The sequence below is a fragment of the Phyllostomus hastatus genome, unplaced genomic scaffold (genome assembly GCF_019186645.2).
Source record: "Phyllostomus hastatus isolate PE091 unplaced genomic scaffold, TTU_PhHast_1.1 phas_contig_196, whole genome shotgun sequence".
NCBI lineage: Eukaryota > Metazoa > Chordata > Mammalia > Chiroptera > Phyllostomidae > Phyllostomus > Phyllostomus hastatus.
Genome location: NW_025333709.1, coordinates 20,769,109 through 20,777,722, shown reverse-complemented (window position 1 = coordinate 20,777,722; position 8,614 = coordinate 20,769,109). Strand labels below are relative to the sequence as shown.

Genomic DNA, 8,614 nt, shown 5'->3' with positions numbered 1-8,614 from the left:
TTCTATTGTTTTAGACATATACACAGGTCTAACAGCCAAATGTGCAGAGGAAGGAAGCTTCTGCTTTGCCCTCCACAGTGCCCATCCTCTGGTTTAAGCTGCTGTCAGCCCTCCCGCTTTTCCAACATACACAGAAGTTCACAGTGGCTGCCTTTACACTGCAGCTGTAATGCATGTTGTATTTCATACAGTGTGAGCGTCAAAACAACACAGTCGTCTATGCACAGGGGTACATCCTTTCCAATGGCCCCCACAGTGAGCTACTGAGGAGACATGGGATGGCGAGAGTTGGAATAACCACCTGCATTGCTGCACTCTGGTATCCGAGTGAGGACAGAAGTAGTAATTCAGGATAGATTGGAGGGCACAGTTGCAAGTAAAGAATCTCTCTATGAGACAACATGGGGGAAATTCTTCCAACCAGGCTTAGGTAGGTCAGTGTGCTCAAGTTTAAAAAAAAGTAGTTCAAACACTATTGAATTTTCAAACTTTTCCTACCGAGACAGGTCCAATATAGCAGTAACAATCTAGATCTTTCCAGGAAGTGAAAGTAGAGCCCCCGGCAACCCCCCTGACAGCCCTGTGTAGGCCCTAGAAGTATCTGCCGCTGCTGCAGTTGCTGCTGTTGCTCCACCTGCAACTTCTCAGCCTCAGAGACAACAGGACGAAACAGGATCATGAAGGAAGTTGTCCCATTCCACAAGGGGCCCTGGAAGACCTGTACATTTTTTGAGCCACAAAGAGGGAGAGATCAAAAGTAGCTCCTGCCGTGGACCAGATCCTTTACGGAAACATCTCCAGCAGACCCCAGAATCTCTTTACCAGGGTCTCATCTGGCTCCTCGTGGTCTCCTTCTTCCAGCTCCTCAGTCCTCTTGGCATCACCTTTTGGAGGCAATTCATCCGGGGACATGGGATCCCCAGGGCTGGTGGCAGAAACATCGGTGGCCATGGCTGTACATTTAAATTCTTATTAAATTTTCTAGTAAATTTGCTTACCATTATTGATTTTTTTATTTTTTTAAATTATTCATAAACTAACTTTAAAAAAGTATTAAAGCATAGTTGGCATATTTCATTTGTTTCAGATGAACGACAAAGTGATTCACCATTTATGTAACTTATGATGTCATCACCATAATAAGTATAGTAACTATGTAAAGTTGTTATGGTATTATGGACAGTCATCCCTGTATGGTACACTACACCCCCCTGGTGTATTTCTTTTTGTCACTGGAAGTTCATAACTGTTATTTCCCTTCACTTTTTTTCACCTATTCCCATATTCCTCCCCTCTGGTAACCATCAGTTTGTTCTCTGTATCTATGAGTCTGTTTCTGTTTTTTACTGTTGAGTTTTTAATCTGTCGGACTTATTTCAGTAGCTAATGCCCTCTAACCTCACACCTCTTAGAGTAGCTGTTATCCAAATGTTAACAAATAACAAGTGTTGGCAAGGATATGTAGAAAAGGGAATCTTCATGCACTGTTAGTGGAAGTACAAGTTTATTCAGTCAATATGGATAACAACAAGAAGCTTCCTCAAAAAATTAAAAATAGACTCAGCATATGACTCAGCAAATAGACTACCACATGACTCAGCAGTTCCTCTTCTGGATAGTTAACTGAAGAAAACGAAAACACTGATTTGGAGATATATATGCACCCCTATGTTCATTGCAGCATTATTCACAAAAGCCCAGATATGGAAGCAACCTAGGTGTCCATGGGTAGATGTGGTACAATGGAATACTACTACCCCAAGTAACTATTTTTAAATATAATCCTAATTCATAATACATTCACCAAACCAAACAAATATAAAGTTTAAATAACTCTGCAGTTTAAAAACAAAAGAAGCAAGTAAAGCAAATAAAAATATCTGGGATTTATTTTCAATTATGATCTTCAGTCGCTCTCAGGTTGGTTAAATCTTTTATAGTTTATATAAATATATTACTTTCCAGTGATAAGAATAGATTAAAATAATAATTTAAGCAACCATACATCAGAGTAATTCAAATAAATGTATATTGGACTCCAAAACTGAAATTCAAGGTAGCTTCATGATTAATTTATTATCATGATTAATTTATAACCATCTCCATTTTATCTCTTGTGTTTTTACTATTCTTTAGTCCATTTTTAAGTGTCATAATAAAGGTTTAAAATAATCATAACCTTGATTCAAATCTCAGTAAAAGAACAAAATGCAATTGCATGGAAAAAGAATATTTTAAGAAATTGCCTTTTCAGTACTCAGTTATGATGGACAGTGAATGCCCATGTCATACCATTCATTAAATCACATATCACTATCTCAGATAACCTTAGTATAAAAGCAAACTCTCCACAGAAGTTATAAACACCTACATGTTTTACCAACTTTAATGTGAATCATAAGAGAATTTCTAAAGCACAATTAGAATGCAGATGTAAAAGAGCATGAGAATCTCAGCATGAACCTTTTCTAATGGCCTCCCACAATCTTATAGTAAAATGGGTTATAGAGAATTCTAGTTCTTTATGATTCATTCAAAATATAATTTTCTTCCTTATAGCTCTGAGTGGGAGTTAGAGGGTGGAAGGATCAAGGAAAAAAGGGAAAGGACTCAAGGACGTGGGCAACTGTGTGGTGACTGCAGGGTGAGACTGGGTGGGGGGAGGTGAAAGAGGGTATTAAGGGGATAAATGGCAATGAAAAAATACAGTAAAAATAAGTTATGAAAAGAAAACACTTCAGCAATATCTTATATTAACCTAAATCTTTAATTTTACAGTTTTCAAACATCTACTATTTTATAATTTAATTTCATGATACTTATTTCAGGCCAAAAGTTATGCAATCTTGTTTGCCTACATTATGAATTAATGCGAATCTTCCGAGTGAAGCATGCCAGTGGTGTCTCATATATTATCTCATATCACTTCTATCTAACAATTTATTAATATATTATTTATGTAGTCAGCCAAATACAGGGCATTGTTGAAGGGACAGGAGATAAATTAAAGGGTGGGGGTGGTACAAATATGCCCAGTCCCCATGAAGCCTACCATTTAGTGAGGGAGACAGAAAAAAGAACAATAGCAACAGAAGTGTATATTGATGGCAAGTGATTAATGTAAGGAGAATAATAATGTGTGACAAGAAAAGAGTTTCTGGGGTGCTACGTCACAGACCCAAATGGTTTATGTGAATAAAGAGTGCTCCTGTCCTCCGCTGCAGTGTACGCAAAGACCCATGAGGGGAGCATATACAGGGTGTGTCTCAGGACAAAAAGGGAGCCATGTGACTGTCATTAAGGGGAAAAAAGGGACAAGAGGAGGTGTTGACTACAAAAGCTTAGCTAGGGACCAGATTATGTATACTTTGTAGGCTATGAAACAGATACGATTGTATTATATGTGTGAAAACATTGATTGGAAGGTTCTGAGGAGTGAGATTTAGATTATGAAGTAATATGTTCAACTTTGTAAACATCAGACTCACATGTAGAGGCTTTTCAAATGCCGCACAGATGAGTATGACAGAATCTCTGAGAACGTAGAGCTCAGGTGTTGGAGTGGTATGCCCAGTTAATTCTAATACCTAAGTAGGTTGAGAATAAGTTGTTTACGAAAAGGTTTCTGTTGAGAATAGTTTATTGTGTTCATCTCTATGGGGCACAAAATCAACTTAATAAATAACAGAAACTAAGGAACAAATGAATAGCACCACTCAACTATGTTAATAAAATGTTAGTCAGGCTTAGATCTAAAAGTTTATTTTTTAAAAGCGACCGTGATCTTTTAGGTACTGAGGAATAATTTGTGACAGGGTGTTTTCCTTTTTCCTGTCTTCTGCACTTCCTTCTCCAGGTTTCACATGTCCTTCTATAATATAAGGAGCTATTCTTAACACTCATTTTATTCAGGTTTTACAAACATATGAATGGATGAAATGCATTTCACATTATATGAGTGTGTCATGGATGAATACCTTTGTTCCCTCAAAATTCATATATCGAAACCCAATTGACAGTGTGTTTGCAGGTGGGGCCTTTCAAAGATGAGCATGTTATAAAGGTAGAGCTCTCATGAATAGGATCAGTGCCTTTATATAAAAAAAACACACACACACACAGAGACCTCTGCCCTTTCTGTCCCTTGAGGGTACAGCAAAAATTTGATTGCCTATGCACCAGGAAGTAGGCTCTCAGCAGACACTGAATCTACTGATGCCTTTTCCCTGAATTTCCCATCCTCCAGAGCTATGTAAATTTGATTTTTGTTGTTTCCTTGCAGTCCATACTACTTTATTATAATAGAGCAAACAGACTATAATTGAATGAAATCCATATTTCATATAGAAAGAGATTGAGGTATATGGATTAGGCACAGTAATGCCCTCCCCCCAAAAAAGTCCACCCTGGCAACTTAAATGGCAAAAGGGACTTTGCAGACATAATTAAGATTTGAATATTGAGATGGGGATGTTGTCCTGGATTATCTGCATGTAATAATGATGCTGTTCTCAAAGGAAGTTGTGACTGCAGAAGAGAGGTGCATAGAGAGTCAACATTACTGCCTTTGGAAATGGCAGAAAAGAGGCCATGAACCTAGGCTTGGTGAGCCTAGGTTCATGGTAGCATGAACCCTGGGTGAGCCCTCCATCATAAAAAAAGAAAGGAAATGAATTCTCTCCTATAGCTACCAGAAAGGAGTGTAGTACTAAGAGAGTGAATTGTTTTAAATCGTTATGTTTGTGGTAATTTGTTATGCAGCAATAAAACATGAATACACTATGCAAAGGTGATTTCCCCAAACCATAAAACTCTGTTTTGTAGTATAGTAAAACCGAAACTTTACTGATGTAATAACAAATGGGAGATACCAGGGCAAAACAAGTGGAAGAAAATTATTAGGACAATATTCTCATTCCTTAACATAGTAAGTCACCAAACCTTTGTGTCTAATTTAATGATTCCTTAAACAATATGCAGCTCTAAACTGTATTGCATGTGGACCATTAATTGTCTGATAAAATTCTGCATGCTTTTCAAATAGTTCCTTAAATCCACCTATCTTCTTTTAAAACCTTTTAAGCACAGTCTTTTGGTGCAGTCTTTATGAATCTCATGACAGAAAAGAAATCAGCATTTTTTGTTTATATCTATTTTCATGAATGCATTTTGTTTAAATAATGTAGGCATAACCCCTTATTTATTAACCTTAGAGTATGATATTTGTTGTTCTTTATTTTTTTTAAGATTTTATTTATTTTATTTTTAGAGAGGGGGGAAAGGAGAGAGAAAAAGAGGGAGAGAAACATCAATGTGTTGTTACCTCTCATGCACCCACTACCAGGGACGTGGCCTGCAACCCAGGCATGTGCCCTGGCTGGGAACTGAATCAGTGACCCTTTGGTTCACAGGCTGGTACTCAGTCCACTGAGTCACACCAACCAGAGCTGTTGTTCTTTCTTTAATCAAGGTTATTCTTCCAAATATACATTACCTAGTTCTTGCAAGTATTTAAGGTTTGCAGAGAACCAATGTTGAATTTCTCTTGGAAATGGATACAGCCAACTTTTCTATCAAAGTCAGCTTTCACTTTGAAGATAAATATCTGAAGAAAATCTATTGATAATTAGATTACATGATTAATTATAGAAAAAGCTGAGAAAAATAATTGTATTTGTCAATATTTGTCAAGATCTATAATTTTATGTGATAATAAGAGAATTTGTTGTTGTTGTTAGTTGAACAAATATAGTTTAAGTACCTACAATGTTTAATGCATAGTAGTAGCCTGTTCAGGGATGCAGGCAAGGGACTTGTTTCTGACCTGGGGAAGCTGTATTAGGAGACATTAAATTAAGTTTCGACTTCTATTAACCTCATGTAGACAGTGTATATAGTGTCAGGATTCTAAGATCTGACATTTGATTCTATGGTTCCAAAGCACTGCTCATCCACTTGCTACCTTAGATAACTATTTTCAGTATTTAAACATCCGTTTCCTCACTTAAAAAGAAAGATAGCCCTGGCTGGTGTGGTTCAGTGGATTTAGTGCTGGCCTGAGAACCAAAGGGTCACCTGTTCTATTCCCAATCAGGGCACATGCCTGGTTTGTGGGGCAGGTCCCCACTAGGGGGCACTCTAGAGGCAATCACACATTGATGTGTCTCTCCTTCTCTTTCCCCCTTCCTTCCCCTCTCTCTAAAAATAAATGAAATCTTTTAGAAATTAAAAAAATGCAATTCTAACTGTACCTACTTTGCAAGGAGGAATGAGGTTCAGAGATCACAGTGCCCTCTGAAGTGTGGAGCACAGACCCGTGCCTGTTTGCTCTAATATTCTGCATAAGTGTCTCTCCACCTCTGTGTGTTGGACAAACTCAAACTTACTAACTACTGTCTCAGTTCTTTCTGGTATACAATTTCCTTTGAGGTACCACCCATGCTTTCCAAGAAGTTCTCAGTCTCTGAGAGTTCCATCTCTTTCCACCACACCTTACTTTCTTCAAAATGATGTTTGAGCAAATGTAGGAGCACAGTGTCTTCATACCAGTGAGATAGGAGGAGTACCACCTGTGTGCAAGACTTTGTGATGCTTTCTCCTACCGCCTCATCTGTGCAGCCTGAGTCCCTTGTTTGGTCTTAACCTCATTACTCTCTCCCTGCTGAGCTTGCCTGGGGCAGGTTGGGGCAGATGAAAGCTGGTCAGGGAAAACTGATCTCACTGCACTCTCTGCACACCTGGATTTTCACTTGCAGTCTGTGTCCCCAGACATCTGGCTGCACGTCCCATTCAATTGCTTTACCACATCACCTCTTTGAGAATCCCAACTAATTACAAGCCTTTCCCTGTCACTGCAACCCCACAGTAAGTAGTTATTGATTGATTGAATAATTAATGAATAAAGATTTCTGGCCAGCACAGTCTGTAACAATACGTGTGCTTCGTGTGAATGTTTGAAGACACATGGGAGCTAAGAGCAATTTGAGAGAGAGTAACTCAGGCCTTCCCTCTGCTTATCTGCTTAACCCAGCCAAGGCACTGATTTTGTTCTCAAGTAGTCTCCTCACACGTTGTTGAAGTTGAATGTATCCTAAATCCTGAAGAGTAGCTTCTGCTCAAAGTCCCACACATGAACTGGGCCAAAGTTAGTTTGCTTTGATTTTTGCCTCTCTAGAATTTCAGCCTGGGTTTAGGAATGGGGAGAAGGTGACGTAAATTGTGATTTATGTCCTGCCTCACCTACGACTATCTCTCTTCTCCTTCCACTCATCTATCAGTGCCAAAGAATGGGCTTCTCACTCTCTTTCACCACTTTATAGTGACCTCTCCATTTTTTATTCTCCTTTCTAAGGTGCCCTTGATCCTCTATTTTTGTATGACACTACAAGGCCAGAAGAGCCATAGGAAAGGGGCACTTCACATAATTGTCACTGCTCCTATTCAGATATTTTCTTTTTTAATTGATATAATCATCCTCCAATATTTCAAGCCCCAGCTTCATTATATATTCGAAGTGTGTGTGTGTGTGTGTGTGTGTGTGTGTGTGTGTGTGCGCGCGCGCGCATAGGGGAAGGGCTTACAATTTAAAACTGAGAATATTATAGTAGTTCATTCCATAGGATTGCCACAGTCCTTTTGTTAATGCTTGCTTCAGTCATATTAACACACTATCAAAAATCACATCAGTTGTATGGATTATGTTGTCAATCAATGAGAAAGAGAACTCTAGAGGAGGACCATGTTCGATGAGGAGATCACAAGTTCATGAGTTCAGTTTGAGATGTGTGCAGTTTGAAGTACTTTTTTTGGACACTGAAATCAAGGGCTCAGTAGACAGGAGGATTTATAATTCTGGACTAAGGTATGGAAATAGGAGCTGGAAAATACATGTAAAACTATATATTCATAATACATAATATGTGTACAATAAGTTGAATGAATAGATACTTAAATGGTTGACTTCAGGAGTTTACCATGCAATGTGGCTGAATTTAAAAAATAAGATGAAGAATAACATGTTTATTTTGTAAGCAGTTTTCATGAAAATAAAACCCATGTGTACATATATACATATTTATATAAACATACTGCATTGAAATGACTGTATGTTTGCAAAATTACATATGCAAAAAGATAAATTTGGGATATGTACTGTATTGCTTATGTAAATTATCTACAGGGTGGCTATGGATGTGGAGTATAGAGGAGCGTATGGAAGCCTCTTCTGGATGGAAGAGAAAGGGCAGAGTGGTAAGCAAAGCAAATAAATAACAGGACTAGGAACCATATATATGGCATGATATTATTGAAGGTTTCATGGGGGGGATTTTGAGACACCAAGTATGGTCAATCCTTTTGGACCTTTTATTCTAAGAGAATAAAGCGACCGAGCAACAGCCACAGATGAAACCCAAATCTGAGGAATAATTATTTTCTGTTTGCTTTTATTAACAGTGGAGAAATACATATCAGGATATTTAAATGCTGGGAGGATATGTCCAGTAAAGAGTAGAAGATTGAAATTATAGGAGATGGAATTTACTAACGTTGTAATATTTTTGAGATGGCAAAACATAATAGGGTCTAAGGCACATGTAGAAATGTGCCTTAGAAA

General features: G+C 38.0%; 1 pseudogene; it reads right to left on the bottom strand.

Moving 5' to 3' along the window:
* Positions 1-527: 527 nt before the first annotated feature.
* Positions 528-951, bottom strand: LOC123815575 (annotated as a pseudogene).
* Between the last annotated feature and the right edge of the window lie 7,663 nt (positions 952-8,614).